Source organism: Protopterus annectens, chromosome 16.part0, assembly GCF_019279795.1.
Source record: "Protopterus annectens isolate FY-2018-M chromosome 16.part0, PAN1.0, whole genome shotgun sequence".
NCBI lineage: Eukaryota > Metazoa > Chordata > Ceratodontiformes > Protopteridae > Protopterus > Protopterus annectens.
In genome coordinates this window covers 715,525,252-715,548,024 of record NC_056750.1, presented here as the reverse complement: position 1 = coordinate 715,548,024, position 22,773 = coordinate 715,525,252, and the positions used below count along the sequence as shown (strand labels likewise).

Genomic DNA, 22,773 nt, shown 5'->3' with positions numbered 1-22,773 from the left:
AGCAGGAGGGCAAGACCTTGACTGCCGTGGGGGCCCATTTTTCCGCTCCCTCTAGACCTTACCCCATGGCCCAGAGAGGAGGGAAAATGTGGTTCAGAAAATCTCAAAGGTCTTTCCCTACTCCACCGAGTGATCCCCCCTCTAGAGGTGGGGGGGGGATTCAGGAAGACGCCGCCCCAGAGGCGGCAGAGGCCCCCGAAATTCTGGAGACCGCGATTCCTTTCATGGTCCATCCTACACTCAACGTCCCTGAGACGTGGCCCGACTGCGCATCTCCGGAGCCAGTCGGGGGTCACTTTGCGGAACACCCACAGGCTTGGGAATCTATCACCAAGGATCATTGGGTGCTCCGAACCATAACCGGAGGTTATCTCATCCCTTTCATCAAGCCCCCTCCTCCTATGAGGAAAATCCTGGATGTGCCACCCAGTCAGTGGGATCAAGCAGCGATCGAGGTCTCAAAGCTGCTAAGAAAAGGAGTCATCCAGCCTGTCCCCACCGACCGGATCGGATCAGGAACTTACTCAAGACTATTTTTGGTGCCAAAAAAGACAGGGGACTTGAGGCCTATTTTGGACCTAAAATCACTGAATCACTTTGTAAAAAAATCCAAATTCCGAATGGTCACCCTTCAGTCCATTCTCCCGTTATTGGAGAAGGATGTCTGGATGTGCTCCATAGATCTCAAGGACGCTTACTATCACATCCTGATAAAGCAAGAGTCCAGGAGTCACTTGCGCTTCTGCCTGGGAACCAGTCATTTCCAGTTCCGAGCACTGCCCTTTGGTCTCACCACAGCCCCCAGGGTGTTCACCAAGTGTCTGGCAGTAGTGACATCTCACTTGAGAAGTCTAGGATTCCAAGTGTTTCCGTATCTAGACGACTGGCTCCTTACTGCCACCACCAAGCATCTATTAGTTTGAGCGCTTATGACCACAGTCAGTTTGGGTCATTCACTAGGAATCCCGTTCAGTTGGGGAAAATCTGTGCTGCAGCCATCTCAGCGTATTACCTTTATAGGCGCAGAGTTAGACACAAGAAGAATGCGGGCATTCTTGCCGGTAGAAAGGATTCAGGTCCTGCAGTCTCAGGTTCAAACCTTGCTACCCTTTCACGAGTTCAGGCCAGACTGATTCTGCAGTTATTGGGCACGATGGCTTCGACTATTCTACTAGTCCCTTTAGCCAGGCTGCACATGTGGGTGCTGCAATGGCTACTGTCGGTTCAGTGGTCCTTTCAGGATCTCCCCTTGAACCATTTGGTCCAGATTATGGAAATTTGCCGTCGGGACCTACGTTGGTGGCTGCTTCGGTCCAACCTGGACCAGGGGCGACCCTTTGCCCTTCAGCTTCCCATCGCAACGGTGACCACGGACGCCTCCCAGATAGGGTGGGTGGGGCATTATCAGGACAGGTCTGTCCAAAGTACGTGGCAGGCTCACGAAACGCACTTACATATCAATATCCTGGAAATGAGAGCGGTGCTACTGGTGTTGCAAGCACTTCATCATGTTCTCCCCCGGGGCACTATCGCGATTCTATCCGACAACATGTCTGTAGTCTGGTACATAAACAAGCAAGGCGGAACCAGGTCCTACCTTCTTTGCCAAGAGGCCATGAGAGTGTGGCATTGGGCGATTTCTACCCAGCGTTTCCTTGTGGCAACACACATTCCGGGGAAATCCAATGTGATTGCAGACAGGCTGAGCAGGACCCTCCTGTTGCCCCACGAGTGGTCCCTCATCGACAGGGTGGCTGCAAACATTTTTGCCAGGTGGGGCCTCCCTTGTTGCGACTTGTTTGCTAGCCCTCACAATGCGAAATGCAGGGAGTTCTTCACTCTGACTCCCTCTCAGGGGCAGATTCCCAGGGACGCTCTAGCCCACAGTTGGCCCCCCGGTCTACTTTACGCCTTCCCTCCAGTTCCCCTTCTCCCGAAGGTGATACAGAAGGCGATTTATCTAGGAAGCGAAATGATTCTGATCGCCCCATACTGGCCTCGTCAGGTTTGGTTCCCTTTCCTTCTGAGGTATGCGGTGGAGGGCCCATGGTTTCTGGACCTAGTGCCCGACCTGTTAACTCATCAGTTGGGACAGTCTCATCCATCCCTCAGGTCCTTGAGGTTGGCAGCCTGGTTACTCCATTTCCAGCCTTAGTCAGGCATAACTCTCTTTCTCCAGACGTCATCCACATTTTGTCCTCTTCTCACAAACCTTCCACTATTAAACTATATTCCAGTAAGTGGAAGAGGTTTGCTATTTGGGCCCAGCAACGAGGTATAGATCCCCTTACCGCCCCAATATCTCAAGTTTTAGAATACCTGGCTTCTTTGTTTCATTTGGGCTCTTCAGTTTCCACAATTAAAGTCCAACTGACGGCTATCTCTAATTTTCATGTCTCTTTTGAGCCTTCCTTAATGGCAAACTGGCTTTGCAAATCTTTCCTTAAAGGAGCGTGGCTCCTTCGGCCCCCAATAGCCCATCCGGTGCCCCCTTGGGATCTGAATATGGTTCTAGCTTCTTTAACTGCCCGTCCCTTTGAACCAACAGCTACTTGTGATTTAAAATTTCTATCTTGGAAAATGCCCTTTTTGGTGGCAATAACCTCTGAATAGCGGGTCTCAGAGCTTCAGGCTCTCTGTTCTAATCCCCCTTATTTGATTTTTCACAAAGACAGAGTGTCTCTCAAGTTAAATCCCTCTTTCTTGCCCAAGGTAGCATCCCCCTTATGCATTCAACAATCCTTGGAGCTCACTGTGTTTTTTCCTAAATTCTCTAATAGCGCAGAATATATTTTCCATCAGTTGGATGTTCACAGATAACTGCGTTTTTATTTAAGTAGGACCAATCAGACACGGAACCCGGATCAGCTGTTTGTGTCCTTTGCGGAAAATAGGTTGGGTCAACCGGTGGCTAAAACCACCATAGCCAAATGGATTAAAGATTGCATCTCTTTCATCTATTCACAGTCTGGCAAGGAGCTGCCATTCCCAGTTAAGGCTCATTCTACCAGGGCAATGGCTACTTCTGTAGCATTCCACTCCAAATTATCGATAGATGATATCTGTGTGGCCGCTACCTGGACTTCTCCGCACACCTTTATTTCTCATTACAAGATAGATGTGGCTTCTCGAGGTAGAGCTTCCTTTGGTTCCACAGTTCTCAGAAGTGTTTTCCAATGAGCCACCCGGGATTTAGGTGCTAGGGATGCTGTCCCATCAGTTATGAATGTAGGCGAGATAGGATCCCATTACATCTTTTAGTTATGTACTTACCATAACTTCGGATGTATGGGATCCATCTCGCCTACATTCATACGTACCCACCCTCCTTCCCCCTTCCCATTGGATTTAGAGGAAATGTTGCCATTTACTAAGTTTTTTCGCTTGAAGGACTTTAGTTTGTTACCGTTGTTGGTATGTGTCTGTGCCTGGATGTAGGTATATAAAAGTGAACAAACAAGATCTGGGGAAGCAGGCGTGGTGCATTCTGGGATAAGGGGTAGCCCAGCCAATTAGAGACTTCGTTCTACTGTATAGTGGCTGAGTTGGAGCCAAGGGATCGGCTCCGAACCCATCAGTTATGAATGTAGGCGAGATGGATCCCATACATCTGAAGTTATGGTAAGTACGTAACTAAAAGTTTAGTCTCTTCCCAGATATTCTCAGCTGCCATAACAGAATCTTTTTTAACTTGTACTCCTGAATACTTAATTTTATCTTGTCCCCATGTATGTGGACATTACTGAGCCAGTTCATGTGTGGCCATATAGTTTACAGTGACAGTTTACAGTTATAGCCTTTGTTTTGTCTTGATTAATTTTATTTCCCAAAAAGACTTAACTCTCAGAATGAGATGGTGTTTTCTTGTTTTATCAGGTGCAAAATAATATCTGCAAACAAAACCAACTTTTCTTGATTACCATACCATACCAGTTATGTTCTTGAATGTCCCTTATTTTTTTTGCCAATTTTTCTAAATATGACACCGATAAAAGGGAAAGAGGACACCCCTGTCTGGTTCCTGTATTCAGACACAGCTTTTCAGAGAGGAATCCTTCCACTTTCTTTTTTTGTCTCTGATAGCCCGTATATCTTCCACAATTAGCCTTATTATTGTATCAGGGAATGCAAATGCTTTCAGTGCGCTGCACATAAAATCCCAGCTTACTGTGTAGAATACTTTCTTTGCTTCAAGACCCACCCGTAACAGTGGTATTTTCTTAACACTCTGCTTCACTGGGGATCATCGTTATTCTAATAATGTTGTCAAATGTTTGCCTCCCCTCCCCCAAATCATATTGATTGAGAACTATCAGTTTTTGCAGCACACTTGCCATTCTTTTAGCTATTATAGACTTGAACACTTATTTTAAAATTGAAATGGGCCTATATGAAGCTGGGACTGATGGTTCTTTACAGTCTATTAGGATTACAGCCACCACAGCTTTTTTCCTGGATGTTGGTGCTTCACTTCCTTTTAAAATGCTGTTAAACAAAGCCTCCCAGATCTGTATCACTTTCTTCTATTCTAGCTTCCAAACTTCTATAGGAATAATATCTATTCCTGGAGGTTTTCCTGCAGAGTGATTTATACATCACAATTTTTATCTCCTCTCCTCTCATCATAGCTGTTAATTGCTGTGGTTCATCCACATGTAATCTTGGCACATGCACCTTTTCCATACAGATTTCTATATGTGCTTTTCTTGTTTTCTACATTCCTCCTGTTTATACAGATTTTCATAACATTTCCAAAACTAATGCCTCTACAGGATCTCTGGATATTTTTATTGTTCTAGGTTCCCTAAGTGTAGCAACAGCCCTTTCTACTTTGTTACCCAAGTCATTGTCCTAAAATTTTTTTTTTTTTTTTTTTTTGCTCTGGAGTTATCAAAACACAGTTGCCTAACAATGATCTTTCTAAACGCATGCATAATATCCAGATGCTTCCTTATCTTTTCTTTAGCACTCTGCATTTATGCCTCTTCTTGTTCTGTAAGATCCCCTTATTCTGCAGTACATTAACCTTTTTCAGCCCTTCATAATTCATATTACTGCATAACATATCTCTTTTTCTACCCATTTTTTAAACTCCACTTTCATTTTATCACACTCACTAGCTTTAACTTATGAAGAAATGTCTGTCTTTTCTAATAACTCTCCAGTAATTTCCACTACCATTCCTTAATTTCCTCACTTTATCAGAGAGGTTGAGAAGTGCCAGTGCGTCATTTGTACTACATTACCTTGCATCTTAGTTGTTATTGGTGCATGATTTGAAATGGTTATGTATGTGTCAAAGCTTTCAGTTAAGTGCACATGTTTGTGTGAAAATTAAATTTCTCTCTCATTTAGCTCAAGTTATTTATTTTATTAAACACTTTTATTGAGTTATCACTTGTGACATAGGCACATTCACATTTATATAAAAGTAATCAAACTATAGTAACAAGTTAAAATTAACAAACAATATGCTTCACATATATTGCTATACATTATATAAGCTAAGCAACATTACATAAATTCAATTCTTGATGCCTTTTGTAAACAAGAAACATCTTTATTAAACCATCACTTAGGTTCATAGTTAAGTACTAAGCTACTGGCCCTAGGGCCTATATAAGCCTAACCAAAGAGTACCCTAGCTTTTGCCACCCAAGAACATTATTTTCTTGTGCCCCTGTCAAGCAGAGCCACAGAAGTAACCCCTGGGGTGAATTTATCTCCCATCCAATCATCAAGATTTTTCTTGAAGAGTGATTTGTTTGATATAGATGGGTAGTTTGTACCAGAGTATGGGAAGTCTCTGAGACAGGAATCTATCCCTCCAGCATGTTCTGTTTATTGTGGTGACAAGGTTTAGGTCCCTAGACCGTGTAGCTCAGAGGGATTGTGATTTCTTTACATGGAGCATGTCCAACAGCTCTGGGTTTGACATAGCGTTGTATGTTAGGCAGAGATCGCTTCTGAGTAGGAGATATGCGACAGAGTAAAGCAGGAGTTTTTTGAGATGATCTGCGTAGGGCATCAGTTTGAGGCCGGTAATCCTCTTTGTGCGGTATTTCTGTGGCCTTTCCAGTTGTTGTAGGTGTCTTGTGACGTACATACCAAAAGGGGCGTTGTACTCTATAATGGGTCTAAGGAGTGATGAGTAGAGGGGAACAATGACCTCTTTTTTTCCTGGATGAGAAACCTTTTGTGATGAGGTGTGCAGTCATATATTTATATAATTGAAAGCAAACCACACCAACTCAGTCCTAGTTGCAAGCGTTTTACATCACAAACCATACTGACACACACTCTGGTGCAAACGTTATACATCACTTATCTACCCAGTTGTATTCAAACATTACATAGCTCATTTAATTACTGCCTTCTTTTAAACCTCATTCCTTTCCTGTGTGTGTTGTTCCCACAATTCCCATTTTTCCTATGCAGTTTTCTCCTAGTCTAGCCCAGTTATTTTATCGAAGGGGAATAAAAATATGCATTCTATCAGAGTTCCTGCTACTGAATTAATGTCTTCCATACCAAATATCTTCATAAATTTCTTAAGAAATCTGCCCTCTTCTTTTGCATTTTCCCTTCTAAATGCCCCAGGTGCATCCTTACTTTTGCAAATCTAGTTCTTGTCCCCACCTATAAATAATATTACCTGCTGAAAGTTGAACGTTTCCACAGTAGTAAGGAAATCCTACTGCGTCACATCTAAATCTAAGGATGTTATAATTCCATTACAAAAACCAAAAAAAAAAAAAAAAAAAAACCACCAAGTAACTCCAAATAGCACCAAGCAGTACACTAATAAATTCCAATAGCGGAATGCCACTCAGAAATGGAATAAACTGCCTTTATTAAAACAGTAAAACTGTAAAAAGTAGGAGTACTTTATAATGTTTTCACACCACTCCTTCTGTTTGCATAATACCTGGTTCCTTCAGATGAACGTTACCACAGTCTCTGGAACTTCCAAAGTTAGTTTCAGCAACAATCCGTTTATCAAGAACCGAGGTTAACCCGGAAGTACCTTCACAGATTCCCTTAGCTGAAGATGTCTCATCCGTGCTTCCTGGAGTTGCAGACCCATTCTTCTGCAATAGTAATTCAATTAGGAGGGTGATATCTCCTTTCAGAGGTGCCACATCATTCTTTAATTCAGAAAATTCTGATTGAGAACAAAATTCAGTATTAAAGTCCCTTTCTCTTTCCCTCAAACATCGGCATTCGCATCACTTTTGTTCCCAGGGTATACGCAATCAATTCCTGCCACAGCACACCACAGATCTAAGGATAAAAACAGTCAAAAAAAAAAAAAAACCCACCAAGTAGCTCCAAATAGCACCAAGCAGTACACTAATAAATTCCAATAGCGGAATGCCACACAGAAATGGAATAAACTGCCTTTATTAAAACAAAACTGTAAAAAATAGGATTACAAGCGCTTTTGTCTCCTGCCAGGAGACTTCTTCATGTACAAATTGCAACCAATCCATTTAACCTTTTTATACACATCTTGTTGCAGTTATTACTTAATTATGCTCAAGTAACACTTTTTATTTCACCCCCTTTAATATTTAAAGAAACAATCCCTCCAGCCCCCTGACTTCTTTGGCTATACCTCTACTTTCCTTTACTATGCTTAAAAGCATTTTAGTGTATTTGCTTTTTTGTTGGAGGTATATCATTGTATTTTTATATTTAATTGCTTTCCATTAGGGGGCACCTGACATCTGGGGCAAGAAAAACTGATGTAATGGCGTCGGCTGCATATTTTATACCCCTGCCGTCATGGAGGAAGGGACAGCAACCCAACGCAGGACCCAAGGCTTTGTTAATCAGACCGACTGAGGACTACCTGCAAGCAGATAACCCGAATGTAATGACTGCAACAGTGAATACACTCTAACACTACATCTACATTTATGGTAAGTGTACACAACTGTACTTTCCCCATCCTTTGTATATTTCCCTATTCACTTTATTAATCAACCTCTCTGGGTAGCCTCTGTCCATAAACATCTTTTTCAAATATACAAGTTCGTCCCACAGGTCCCTGTGTTCTGAGGTCATCCTGGCTATTCTTATAGCCTGACCTCTTAATATACTTTTCTGATGATGTTTAGGATGGTTGCTTGTGTAATGCAAACAGGTGTTGATGAAGGTTTCTTTTCTAAATATGTTTGATTTGAAACTATCTTCTGTGTGGGATATCTTTATATCTAGAAAACTAATACACTCACCATTCCATGTGCAAGTAAATTTAAAAAAGTGACATCTAGAATTTAAGTAACCCATAAACCTTTGAATATCTTCCTTTGTCTCATGCTAAAGAATAAAAATGTCTAGAAAAACAACCGTAAAATTTTATATTGCATTCATAGTACACACTGGAAAAAATGTTTTTTTTTTCCCCCATCCCAACATAACTAGCTAATAATTGAGTACAATGCTCCCTTTTGCATGTACCTCACTAGACACCTGCAGCAGTTGTAGAAACCACATAAGTTTCTTATCAAAAAATTACAGGGTACACAAAACAAGTCTTACAAGGAGAGACTGAAAGCCATGTTACTGTATTTAGTCTCCTACAGGTTACTAAGAGATGACCTGAGTCTGGCTTACAGGACAGTCGCTGACCTGACCCCGATGGAAATGTTACACTTTACTAAGTCAAACTGCGCGAGGGTCACTCACTCCAGGGATCTTAACCTAGCCTCTGACACGAACAGGTCATGCCGGAGAGATAGAGAGATCTCCCAGAGACTGCCACTTCTCTGGAACAAGCTCCCATTTCACGTGAAACAGAGCCCACCCCCTGACCCTCTTCAAATGCAACCTAGATGAATGGATGAGTGACTACAAATTCAATTATGGGATGGCACCTATGTCTTTCCTTGACAGAGGAAGGCTGTATTAATAACAGACCTTTACTTCTGCAAGCTTCTTTCTCCTAACCACAGACAAATGGGGCAACTTGGGATAAATATGGCTACGCTTGTAAAGGCTCTATGACCGTTAGCCTAGTAACATTCTGTGAACCTATTTCCTCCCAAAATTTCTTAAGCTCCATAATATCAGTTTTAGATGGAATATAACAGAATATATGTGTGTGAATGAGAGGGAGGATAGAGGAATGGCGAGGATGCAGGGAGTAGAAGTGGCGAAGGTGGATGAGTTTAAGTACTTGGGATCAACAGTTCAGAGTAATGGTGAGTGTGGAAGAGAGGTGAAGAAGAGAGTACAGGCAGGATGGAGTGGATGGAGAAGAGTGTCAGGAGTGATTTGTGACAGACGACTACCAGTAAGAGTGAAAGGTAAGGTCTATAAGAGTTTAGTGAGACCAGCTATGTTATATGGGTTGGAGATAGTGGCATTGACAAAAAAGCAGGAGTCAGAGCTTGATGTGGCAGAGTTGAAGATGTTAAGATTTACACTGGGTGTGACAAGGATGGACAGGATTAGGAATAAGTATATTAGAGGGTCAGCCCAGGTTGGAAGGTTTGGAGACAAAGCCAGAGAGGCAAGATTACGTTGGTTTGGACATATGTTGAGGAGGGATGCAGAGTATATTGGGGAAAAAAAGATGCCAAAGATGAAGCTGCCAGGTAACAGGAGAAGAGGAGGGCCTAAGATAAGGTTTATGGATGTGGTGAGAGAGGACATGCAGGTGGTTGGTGTTGACAGAGCAAGATGCAGAGGACAGGAAGAAATGGAAACAGTTGATCTGCTGTGGTGACCCCTAACGGGAGCAGCCAAAAGAAGATAAATATATGCCAGCGTAATCCTCCTCTCTTGCCACTAGCCCCTTAATACCGTAAATCTACACTCCTATCTTTATTCCCTCTTCTGTCATTATTGGAGCTCCTCTGTCAGTTATAATAAATACTCCCATTTTCCTTTGTCCCCGATACTCTGATGAATATCCTTTTTGCAATTTTTCTTTGTAATTCATATGCTCATTTCTTTCCAAGCGTGTCTTCTGTAGCATTGCTGTTTACACTGTGCACTTCTTAATGTAATTCAGTACTTTATCTATATAGACATTCACTTTCCAAAATAATATGTTTGGTGTAGCAATTGTGATAAGAAGTTATTCCTATCTATTAAATATGACAAATTTTTTAAATGTCTTTTTCCAGCTTTTGTTACATGCACCCACTAATGTTTGGCAGGTTGATCTTTTTTGTAGTGTATTTTTTTTGTTATCTCCAGTTGAGCCTGTCACATTTTATAATACTTTTTGTTTTAATGAAAATCCTGAACCTCCCAGGAAGACCCCCAGAACCTATTAACTTGAAATAACCACAGAAAACTATATACATATTCAAATAATGAAGTTTAAACCTCCTCATAGGAATGGTTGTCCCAAGTCGACAATTGCACACACTGGCAAAACCTGACGTAAAATTAAGGTTATCCATGCAAGGCACATATTACCCCTGTGCTCCTTCTTACAAGTAATTGTTGTCATGTTCTTGTCTTATGCGTATTCCCCTCCCATATGTGAAAAACAATGTGTTAAGTTTTAGCCTTAAGAAAAAGTGCACTGGCTGTCTTTAAGTAAAATTAAATTATACCCTGTTCTAGTAAATGCATTAATGTATTTAGTTACAAGAAAAGCTGCTATCTCTTACTCACTTCCAATAATTTCAAACTTTATTTTTTCCACAACAAATTTCCTTTGTACCTTTTAATTTTACTATTCTGTCTGTTAATAATGTCTAGACCTTTTGATTTAGTGCCTTCACCTTTAGTCAGCATAACCGCATGGAAATATAAAAACAAAATGTAGAACTTCCCTCATCCCCAGATTTCTCAACTGGTACTAAATAGTTACTGGCTTAAAGAAAAGCATTTTTACACTGTGGGTTCCATTTTGGAAATCCATTAATCTAGACATTCACATATGCAAAAGTAGAATAAAACATTTCAGTTCTACATATATTATAATCAGTGCTGTCTTACACCACATCTTCCACCCCAACATCTTAAGATTGCAGCTTAATGACTTAAACGTGCTTTGTTTAGCCTTTCTTCTCTTTTTACATTGTAAAGCCTACATTCCTTAAAACCAAAAGGGAGAGCGAGAAAAAAAACACACTTGTTTACTTTAGTATATACCAGATAGAACAGTCACTGAAAGTACTTACATGCAATTTGTATCGCAAAATGTTTTATACAAATACTGTTAAGAAAAAAATTCTTTTTCTAGGTAAATTTTCCGTCTTTCTTCCTCTTGGTTTACTTTTAGTGTCCTTTCAAACATTAATGACATGAAGTGGGGCATAGGTCTGTCTGTCCCCAAACAAGTTTAACAAAGTCAACAAAAAGCCAATCTTTCTCCACCACTTTCTCAGGTAAAGTCATGTTTCACAAATGTGAGTGATGATTTGTAGTCTCACATTTATTGACTTATTTCAGTGTTGCTAGTCTTCCTATTCATTTCCATCTCTCAATCCTGACTATGTTTTAAATCTAACATACTCTGATTCTTCTTGTGAACTCCTGTGCTTTTTTTCTGTTTCTAAAGTATTTTCCTTTGGAACACTGGAAAAGGTTTAACTGGCAAAGTCGGTATGAGCCTTACTGTCAGAAGAAAGAGAAGCAGAGACCCATTCTGTTTGTTGCCTACCCATTTATTGGACAAACTTTTGTATTTCTCACTTAGCCTGTTCTGCATCAAAAAGTAACTTTGATCCTCGAGAAAAAAATATTCTGAAGATAGCTGGATACAGCAGTTTGAGTCTCACACACCCGCCTCTCAACATTCCCTGAATCTCTCACCTGCCTCTCAGCATTCCCTGGTGTACAGTGAATCATCATTTTCCACACTCTTCTTTCTGCAATTTTTAATATTTTGACTCTGACAGTTATGTCAGGATCAACTCTTTCTGTTGGTATGATTACATCTTTACTAATACAGGTCTTAGCTGCTTTCTCTTGGCCAGGTGTGGAGCATATACATGATGTGCCTTTTCAGTTAACAGTTGCTGCAGTGTAATACCAGTCCAGTTACTTGTTTTGTGCTTTCATTAAATTCATGCAGTCTGTTTCATGCAGTCTGTTCCTTCCAGTTTCTCTGGTACAGCAGACAATCTTCCCTCTAACTGTAACATTTTTGAAACTCTTTTAGAGCAGTTTCATACTCAGTCTGTTTCTTTATTTTGATCTCTGCTTTTTTTGAAATTCTGTCAGTGCTTCTGAGCAGCTGCCTAAGGATTCTTTTATTTTTTCCAGAATTTTGTTTGTGTTGATATACTCCTTCAATGTTTCATTTATTTTAATCAGCTGTGAGCACATTTGACGTATTTTTTCTTCTAAATTGCTGGAAGGCATCTCTTGTATCGGTGCTAGAGCTTGAATTGTTTTCTGGTGTACAACTGCAGAATTCTTTCCAGTCAATGTTTTCTCTTAACCTTTTGTAGTTTATTTTCTGTCAGGGTCTCCAAATTTCTTCTTTGCTGACATCCAGACACTGTACATACTAGCCAGTAACCAGATTTTACTAAAACAAGCACAATCACTGGGCCATATCCTTTTTTTTCCTCACTGGAAGAGCTTGGAATTCAGCTGTTCATCAGTGTGCAGTCATATTGCAAGTCCCACCTCCTATGCATTATTGTGTTATTGTTAGTTATCAATATCAGAAGGATGTAAATCAGATAGATTTTGATTTTGAGTATTTACAGAAGTTTCTTATTTTTTTGCCATGATTCTTCATCCCTTTTCTCTTGTCTTACCTCTTCTTCTGAAATGTTGGGAACTGCTTCACTGGTCATCTCTAAACTGCCTTCCTTACTTTCAGTGCTGCTGCTTCTGCTTGCCTCAAAGATAACTGGTCAGAAGCAGCATCTCTGACTTGTTTGAACATTTTTGACACATACTTTCCCCTGCTGCTTAATGACCCATAAACATTTTCATTCCTGTTAGGAAAAAAAATGTAATAATTTAAACACGAAGCCTTGGGATTTCATGTTCAAAAGTGTTGGGCAAACTTGACCCTCATCATCTTTGTACCTACAGAGTAGTCTTCGCTTACAAATAGGGAAAGATCTGATGCTGAATGATAAGACGTTCTTCCACAGTAGTTTTACAAGCTGTTCATTCAGTTGATAATTTTACACCTTGACTGTTACTGGTCTCATGAATTTTTTTGCTGTCCTTAGGTTCATAGTTTCATAGGTAGGTACTAGGCTGTCTGCCCAAAGGCATTTATAAGCCTAGCCGTAATGTATTGGCTTTCACCGCCCTCTTAGATTAGTTCCCTGTGCCTCTGTCCAGCAGAGCCATTGAAGTGATCCCTGGGGTAAACGTTGTTTCCCATCCACTCGTCAAGGTTTCTCTTGAAGAGGGTTAGCGAGGAAATCTGCCTAATTTAGATTGGAATCTTGTTCCAGAGCATGAGAAGTCTCTCGGACAGGAATCTATCCCTCCAGCACGTCCTTTTTGTTGTTGTGGTGAGGTTTAGATCCCTGGAGCGTGTGGCTCGAGGGGATATGGTTTTCTTTAGGTGGAACATGTCCCTCAGTTCTGGGTTGGACATGGCCTTGTATGTTAGGCAGAGATCACCTCTGAGTAGGCAGTATGCAACTGAGTACAGCTGGAGTTTCTTCAGTCGAGATGGATAGGGCATCTGCTTAAGGCCAGTGATCCTATTGGTGAGGTACTTCTGTAGTCTTTCCAGTTGTTGCAGGTGCCTTGTAAGGTGCATCCCAAATGGGGCATTGTACTCTATGATGGGTTTGATGAGTGATGCGTAGAGGGGGCCAATGACCTCTTTTGATCTGGATGCAAACCCTTTTGTGATTAGGTGGGCCACATAGGATTTTCTAACAACTTTGGCAATGTGGTTATCAAAGGAGAGGTTACTATCTACTTGGGTCCCCAAATCCCTTAGTATGTCTTCCGTATTTAGGGGGCTACCACCTATGTGATAGTCTGTGGGTACTTTGTTTTTTCCAAAGGGGATGACTATGCACTTTTTGGCATTTAGCTTGAGGCCATGGTTTTGACACCAGGTATCTGTCTCAGTGAGACCCTTTTGGAGGATGTCTGTGTCAGCCGGAGAGTTAGATATAGCCCCTAATTTGCAGTCATCTGCGAACTTGGTCAGCCATAGCTCTCCTGTGCTTGCCTGTACGTCCGAGAAGTATATGCTGAACAGGAGGGGTCCTAGGACTGAGCTCTGGGGAAATGCCACTTGTAACCGGTTTAGAGTCAGACCTAGCTCCCGTAACTCTTACCATGTAGGTTCTGTCCATGAGCCAGTTGGCAACCCATCTCGTGATGTAGGGGTTTATGTTCAGGCTGGTGAACTTGTCTTTAATACCTGAGTGGGGAATGGTGTCGAAGGCCTTTGTCGAGGTCTAGGGTAGGCTGTGTGAACCACCTTTCCCTCATCTATAGCCTTGATAACTGTCTCAAAGAAGTCCACCAGGTTTAGGAGGCATGATCTGCCCTTAACGAAGCCGAACTGGGTAGGGTCCAGTGTTTGGAGGTTCCGATTGTCTCTGTTAATGAGATCCATGATTATGTGCTCCATAGCTTTGCAGACCAAGCTAGTCAGGCTTATAGGGCGATAGTTCCTGGGGTCCGTTGTGGCTCCACATTTGTGGAGCGGAATAACCGTTGCTGTGTGCCACTCTGTGGGCACGTAGCCTGTGGAGAGACTGAGTTTGAACAGTGTGTTTAGGTGAGGGGTTAGTTCATCTTTGAGCTCATGTAGGACACAGCCTGGGACACTGTCCAGTTCATTGATGCTGTGCTTTTGGCTTTGGAGAGAGGGCTGTTTTAACACGAGTGTCTGTGATTTCAGGGGCAAATATATTTTTTGTGGTCTGTCCAGCAGTGTTTTATGTTTGGGTATATCGGTCAAAGAACTTATCTGTTGTCCCATTAAGCTTAAACAATTCATCCCTTCCGATCTCTATGAAATAGTGGCAGAATTTAAATTTCACATTTTTTTGTCTGTCCGGGAACTCCATATACTTTTCTTTTGTATCCCCTCTTGGCTTGCTTCCAATTTGTCCGTCTGCATTGCCTTTTTGCTGCTTGATTTTTGTAGAGCCCATAATGTGAGGAAAGATAACCTGTTACTAATTTCAGTCTCATCATTAGATCTTGTATATTTGTCCAGTGTTCCACCCATCTTCAGCACATATACTGTCCTTTTGTATATCTGACTTGTTCGTCATGCCCTTTCTACTCTCATTTCTGTTTAGTAGATTTAACTCTGCCTTGTGCTCTGTTACAGAAGAATAATGCAACTCTCAGTCCAATGTCTTTTCCGTCTGGGTTTATCACCTATGGGTTATGGGAGCTGATGCTGGCCAACTTCCAAAACCTCAGCTTGACGGGCTCTGTCACCTTTCCCCATCACCCCACACCGGTTTCACTTGAGCTACCTTTCTCTGTATCCTTTGTAGACAGGGTTTGTCTGCTCCTCTACCTGTTTTTTGGTACACGTGTGTGCCTGTCTGTCTGTCTGTGTATGCCTGTCTGTCTGTGTCTGTCTGTCTATTTCTGTCCGTCTGTGTTTCTGTCTGCACATGTGTCTTTGCACAAGTGTGTGTGTTAGTCTGCGCAAGTGTGTGTAATGTAGTGATTTTTTTTTTACTAGTTAGTTGGTTAAAGTAGGTTAATGTAGGAGTGTTTCCTGCCTTTTAGTAGGTGTGTTGTGGTTTTATGCTGTCTTTTTCAGTTAGGCTAGATAGGTGTTATGGATAAAGGATTCAGAAGTTTTTCATGCGGGCATAAGCTTCCCTTACAGGAAGTTTGAGTGTTGTGTATATTGCTTCAGGGCTGCTCACCTGTAAGTCCCCTTGTGCTATTTGCAAGGGGTGTGGCTCTCATGCTATCAACAAGAGGAGTGCCAAACCCTTGGTTAAGGGTCTTCTGTCTTCAGGGAGAGTCTTTATTGGCCTCCTCCAGCAAAGGGGACTAGCTGGGTCATAAGCAGTCTAAGGACCCCAAAGCTTCCAAGGAAGCTCATAAGCAGTCATCCCAATCTTTTGTTTCTGGCTAGCTGGATCTAAAAGTCCCAAGACCCTTGGATTCCCTGGTAGCCTCGGCTCTGACATCAGCTTCCACACCTCTGGGCTGATTGCCATCCAGGCTGGTGCCTCAGAGCCGATCAGCTTCACTGCCTTGGAGTCATTCTTCCTTGGCTGCTCTTCCTTGGAGACTGTCTCTCCTTCTTCTGTTTTGGTTGCCATCAATGCCCCCTCCTCTACTGTTGGTATACTTGAAGCCTTTCCTGGTTAAGGTGCTCCTTCAGGACAGACTTTTTTCTCCCATTTTTCGTATTCCATTGGAGTTTTAACCCAAGTCCTCTCCATCGCCACCCGATATCCAAGCTTCCCTAGCTCAGGCCACTAGGCTGGATGCATTGAATGGTTGACTATCCTCCAAGTCCCTCCTCTGATCAGTTGTCTTGGTCTATTGGGACTTTGAGGACTTAGAAATTGGAGCAAGTGATGTGATCCTTCCTACAGGCACAGATTAATTTAGGCCTCATTCCATTGGCTGCGGACCCCCGACTCAAAGCTTTAACTTTAGCTCCTGTATCTTGATTTCCTCCTTTGGTCCCTACAGATCTGAGGTCTTAAGAACCAGTTGCCTTCCATTCCTTAGGATCGAAGCTGAAGACCCTGCCAGTTTCAGTTGTGATCCCTCTCCCTGTCTTCTTGACCCTGGTGGTGTCAGAGCTGGGTGGACCTCTGGCCAGACAGCTCAAGACAGGGGTCTACAGGTCTGGTTCAGTTATTCAGTGTCTGGGTTGTTTCTGCCACTTGAGGCTTCTGCTCTTGATGGTTCGGACCCGATCTCAGCATCAAGACAGGGCAGGACTGCTCCAGACTCCAGTGCATCGGGGGGGAGGGGGGTCTTCAGATCCTGGGTCAGCTGTGTTTGATTGGCCTGCTTTATGTGACTGCTTTCGATGTTGTGGAAAAGATGTTGTTCTGTCAGGAGAAGGAATGGTCTAGTGTGACATGCGTCATCCCGCCCCCCACACATCCATACCCGTGACTGCTTCTCAGCTTGCTCTGGAATGGCCTTCCTCTGGTGGTCTCCAAGCTGCTGTCCCAGTAGGGCCCCTGGTCTCTTCATAGTCTCCTTTGGGATCTCCAGGTCAGCATGTATCTGCTAAGACATGTTGCAAGAGGAAGCACTTGGATTTGCCCAAAGAGCCTCTCATAGAGGACATCAACCTTGAGGAAGGGGAGCAGTCCCCCAAATCTCCCTGCAGAGATGCTTATTTTAGTGATCTTCTCGAGCTCCTTTGCAAGCTGGATTGCTGAAGCCCTTTCTCTGGAGGAGTCTGTTCTTGGTGGCCTTCAGGGTGGGACCCATCCAAGTACAGGGTGCTTTCCCTACAGACGCATTTATTGATCTGTAGTCATGGAAAGTGGGGAAGGAGGCTGATACCGATACGGTAGAACTAATCCCAAAAAGCTCTAGATCACCCCCACCCCCAAAACGGTTGGCAGCACTAGATTGTGTCCTTCCATGGCATGGATACTATCTTGAAGATGGTGACTGCCACCAAAAAGGACATTTTGGAGGAGAATTCATTGGTCCATCCCCCAAATAGAGAGTCTCAGACATTGGACCCCTTAGGGAAGTGCACTTAAACCTCTGCCACTTTTGCATTAAGGGTAATAAATTGAGTTCATTTAACTAGGCTTCAGTGGGACATTGTGTAAGAAGTCTTGAGCAGTGATAATACAACAGTCTTTAAAACTCAGAAGAGTCTGGAGACCCAACTTCCCATCCTGCAATCCAGTAATTAATGTGTCACTGCATCTTCTTTCCAAATCCGCTACTGGCACTGTCCTGAGCGGCTAGCACTGGCATTGCTATGTGTCGCCACACTTGAATGAGATTGTGTGACTTTGCAGACTACTTTTAAAACGTCCTTTAACAACCCATTTGATGGCTTGTCTGTTTTTGGGCCAAAAGTTGGAAGGCTTAACCAGTAGTGAGCAAGATATGAAGACAGTGTGTGCAGTTGGTTTGTTTTGCTAGCCCTCATTGGATCTTTTCTCAGAACCAGAAAGGTTTTTTTTTTTTTTATGGAACACAAACTTTTTTAGGGCTCCTCCGTAGCAGGGGGAAAGCCACAATGAATGCCACACTTGCAACAGGGGTATTCTGCATAATTAGGTCTTATATGGAGGCTTCTCTGGAAGACCTTGCCTTAGGGTCCTGCTCTGGAAGCAGTTGAGGGTTGATTGGCTTACACTTCAAAGGTTGGGAAACCATCATCTCAAGCATATGGGTGTTAAGGATCATATTCAGAGACTACTCAATTCAGTTATTGCACGTTCCCTGTACAACTCCCAAATGACTTCCATGTGTCCCACCCTGTCAGAGAAGAGTGGCAGCCATTGAAATCCAGAAGCTGTTAGTAAGTCTATTCATCCAAGAGGTCCTGCCTGACCATTGAAGATCCGTGGTCTACTCACAGTTCTTTTTGGTTTCAAAGGAGGAGGACCTCAGGCCTGTAAGAGCAGATTGAATCCATGTGTAAAGCAGACCAAGTTTCAGATGGTCATGGTGCAGTCTGTTGTAACTCCTTTGAGGAAGAATGACTGGATGTGCTTGATCAATGTCAAGAACGCTTGCCATCATATAAAGATTTCAAGGCTATCCAGGAGATTTCAGTCTTTCAGCTTGGGGCCAATCATTATGAGTTTGAGTGCTGCCATTCAGTCTCACCACTGACCCCCCTACCCCCCGGGTGTTCACCAAGTTTATGGCAGTGGTATCAGCCTGCCTCCAGTTGCAAAGGTTCCAGGTCTTTCTCTACCTGGACGATTGGGTCCTAACCACTCCCCACAAGAGCATCCCTAATCAGGGCCAGGGACACCTTACTCCAGCTTTGCAGCTCCTTAGGGATCACACTCAACTATCAGGTGTCCAGTCTTTGGAGTTTATAGCTTGCCATTTGGGCACAAGTTGTCCAAATTGCCAAACTTCCTGAGTCCAGAAAATGAAACCACCTGGATCTGGTAGGGTTTTTGATCTCCTGCAGAAAGCCTTGAGCATATATCATTTTCAGGTTGTTGTGTTACATGGCGGCTGCCATTTGTTTTGTTTCCTTGGCCAGGTATCACATGAGGGCATTTTAGTGGAGTCTGGTAGTCCAGTGGCGGTACTTGACACATTTGGTGGATTTTCAGTCTTTCTTAACTTGAGTTTGTCAAGATCAGCTCAAGTGGTGGTCAGATTCTTCTTCCCTTTGTGTCCCCCATGAGACCTTTTGTTCTTTCCCCTCCTCAGGGTACAGTCATGAGGACCCCTCTCTTCTGGGGTGGGGAACATTTTTAAGAGAAGGACTATCAGGTGACACGGTCTGTGGCCAAGGCCAACCTGCACATCACCATCTTGGAGATGAGTAACCCTCCTCACATTGCAGGCTTTTCAGGACATTCTCGCCAGTGGTCTGATTTCTGACCAGGCAGACAATATTTTGGTGGTTTGATATCTGGACAAACATGGGGGAACATGTGCTTTACCCCATTTACAGTGTCTGGAGGCCATGACTGTCTGGTATTGGATGTTTTTGACTCAGTAGTTTCTGACTCGAGTGCACATCCTGGGGAAATTCAACATATCAGCAGATAGTTTGAGCAGGAACATTCTCTTTCCTCATGAGTGGACTGTGAATCTGAGGGTTGCTGCTCAGATTTTTTGACACTGGGGCACTGTAGCACTCTGTTATGACCACTTTGCTTCTTTGTCCAGCTCCAAGTTCAGCAGCTACTATGCCATAGTTTCTCCTCGGGCTCTGGAACAGCCATCCAGGAATGCTGTCCTGTATGCTTGGCTCCTGGTCTTCTGTATACATATCCTCTGACTCTGTTGATCGTTTCTTCAGATAGCAGCCCATTGTACAGCAACTGAAATCCTTATTGCTCTCTCTTGACCATGCAGGTGTGGTTCCCCCTTCCTTTGGCCTGTCAATTTCTCATCCCGCAGTCTTGGATCCACCCAACCTTTGAAAGCTCAGGTTAACTGCTTGTTTTTTCCAGTTCCTTGATGGCCAGGAATCCCAAGCTTTCATACAGTCATTTACAGCATAACTTCTTCCCACATGGCTTCTGCTTGTAAGGTGTATGTAAGTAAGTTGAAACATTTTGACTTGTGATTCATTTCTCAGGGCTTGGATCCCTTTTCAGCACCCTTGGAGGCTATCCTGGACTTTTTTGGACAATTTGTTTAATTTGGGGTCTAGTGAGCTATATCCAATTTTTACATTGGTAGGGATAGTGTGCCTTTGGCTGCCCTTAAGATCTTGGCGGCCTTTCTTAAATGAACCTTTCTACTGCAGCCTGCTGTATGACAAAATCCTGTTCCACCTTAGGACTTTACTTTTATGCTCCCAAGTGCTGACTGCACCTCATTTTGAGCCTTCTGTTACTGTTTATTTGAAATTGTCATGGGAGATGCTGTTCTTGCTGACCATAACTTCCACCAAACGTGTGTCAGAGCTGCAGGCCCTGCCTGCTGTCCCTCCTTATTCTGTCTTCTATCAAGACTGATTGTCACTTAGACCAGACTCTCTTCTGCCTAAAGTGAAAACAGGAAATTATTTTAATCAGTCCATTCATCTTCCAGTCTTTTCCCCAGAATTTTCAAATGGGTTGAATGTCTTCTGCTTTGTCTTGGCGTCCATAGGCAATTGACGTTTTATTTGGATAAGACAAAACCCTTCAGAAAATCTAATAGGTTATTTGTCTTGTTTTCCAAGACTCAATTGGGTGCTCCAGTGTATGTATTTTGTCCCAGTGGATTTCTTATTATATTTATCTCGGATGTGGTTTGAAGAGAAAGCTTCTCTTTAATCACAGACCCTAAGATCATTCTACCCAGAGCTATGGCTGCTTCTGCAGTTTTTCTGTCCAGAGCAGTCTTGGTTGGTATTTGTGCAACTGCAGCATGGGTGGGTCATCGCACTTTAATGTACCACTACAAATTGGATATTCAGTCCAGGTCTGCAGCTTCATTTGGTTCCACCATATTGCACAATATCTTTCCAGTGAACTGCCCTAGGGTGGTATGTGTTTGACTATGTCCCACAGGTTGAACCTAGTTGGAAAAGACAACATTGGGTACAAAAATTATTTTCTCACCTTAATGATAAATCCCTGTTGTTTTTCGGTCTGGTTCAGCCTCCCCCCATCATCTTGGCCCTTCTGTTATCCCACTGACTGAGGAAACTGCTTTCCATCCCCTTGGGGACTAGGTCTAAAATTTAAAATGGAGAGAAGAGCAAATTAGATCTGCGGTAAGTCTAGTGAAGAAGGGGGTTTTGGATAGAGGAGTTGGAGCTCATCAAGCTGAAGTCTTGAAAGTTGGCTGGCATCCGATCTGAGTTTGGTCCGAGAACTCAAAAGATGAACCAGATGGAAACAGCATGGATCTGTTGTTATGGTAAGTACACAACTTGAATTTTCCCCCTCTTGATCTGGGAGCTATGCTTGTTTGTCCTCTCACCCCCCAACTTTATTTTTATTTTTTATTTTTGTCATCTGAGCAGCTTCAGTCTTTCAAGTTTGTTACAAATCTGTTTGCTTTTAAATTTCTGGTTTCTTGAAAAAACGTATTCTGTCTTTTGAGTGAAGAGAAGCATGACTGTGCCAATCACAACTTCTCCATACTTCGTAATTTGACCCAAAAGTCCTTTTGGCTTGCAAATATGTGGAGTAATGTGCCAGAAGTGAAGTTGCCTAAAAGGGCTAAGGGCAGATATTAAATTTACACCTATAGAAACAGTACTAGGCAAGTGATCACATGGGGTCATAAGAGAACAGTCCATAAACACTAAATGAGTCTTAAAGTTATATGTGGTTTCCAGGTGTGCGACAATGGAGTCTGCTGATGAAAATCAGCAAAATGATGTTTATAGAGATAATTGAGTACTGTACTGTATCTTCTAAACATTTGAAGAAAACAAATTAAATAGAAAAGGAAATAAAGGGCATCCCTGTCTGCTGTAAAAAAAAAAAAAAAAAAAAAAAAGGGTACTTTTGTTAACTGTGCCCTTAGCTGTTTGCGAGTAGTGTAGACCTTAAAAAAACCTTTAACTTCGTGGTTGGAAAAGAGAGGCTTAGCACACTGTACTGATAGCTTTTTCAAAGCTAAGGGATACTAAGGCCCAAGAACAGTGCAGCTTGCAAGAATTGAGGGGTGTCTTTGCTCCCTTGCAGCATGTACAGTGTAGCTATCATAGTGCAATATACAAATTCCAAGTGAAGTATATTGACTGCACTATTTTGAAAGAAGTCTGGTAGCTCTACTAATTTTCCACTGTGTCATGAGTCTGTGTGTTATGTAAACGTAGTGCAGGACAGTATTTCCTTACCATATTGTTCAGTGCTGGCTCCATGTTGCAGAAAAATAAGAATGCTGGCTATAAACCAGTCTTTGTGGTTTGATGTAATGGCCTTTGGATGGGAGGAGCAAGTTGGGAAAGATGAGAATGAAGAACTGATGCCTGGTTGTTCCTCCCATGTTGAGGTTCATGGCTCCCATTAATGTATCCCCACCAAAGATCAGGAGTGTAATGAGAGGGGTTTGTTCATAGGGGGACACAAAGATAACACATGGTTAAGATAGTCAAATGGTAAGGAGAAGCAGTAAACTACTGAGTAATCATATGGTAAATGGTTTTGGGGGGGGGCTACCATAGTTTTTTAGTCGACTTGTCAAAAGATATGCAAGTAACAGTTTTAAGATTTCCAAGTGTTACTAACCTGTAGCACATTT

At 42.6% G+C, this 22,773-nt stretch overlaps 1 protein-coding gene across 2 annotated transcripts in view; it reads left to right on the top strand.

Annotated features, from left to right (window-relative positions):
• Nucleotides 1-22,773, top strand: part of LOC122790475 (zinc finger protein 521-like) — a 3,214,752-nt gene that overhangs the window by 482,347 nt on the left and 2,709,632 nt on the right. The window lies entirely within an intron of this gene.